Below are 224 nucleotides of genomic sequence, written 5' to 3' on the forward strand. Positions count from 1 at the left end.
AAAGAGTTGTTAAAATCTTGGGTTACTGTTCAACCAGTACAGCACTATACAAGCTTAGTATCCTTCTATGCATCTTCTTTTTGATTGGCCTCATTTGTGTGGTGTTTCCCACACCAGTTGCTAAATGTTTAAAATATCACTTTATAAAGAGGCACTCCACATAATAGAAACTACATGTGACCAATAAACAGAAAAAATAATCCATGTAGGAAACAGAAATCATG

The sequence above is a fragment of the Octodon degus genome, unplaced genomic scaffold (assembly GCF_000260255.1).
Source record: "Octodon degus isolate 3935 unplaced genomic scaffold, OctDeg1.0 scaffold00165, whole genome shotgun sequence".
Classification (NCBI taxonomy): domain Eukaryota; kingdom Metazoa; phylum Chordata; class Mammalia; order Rodentia; family Octodontidae; genus Octodon; species Octodon degus.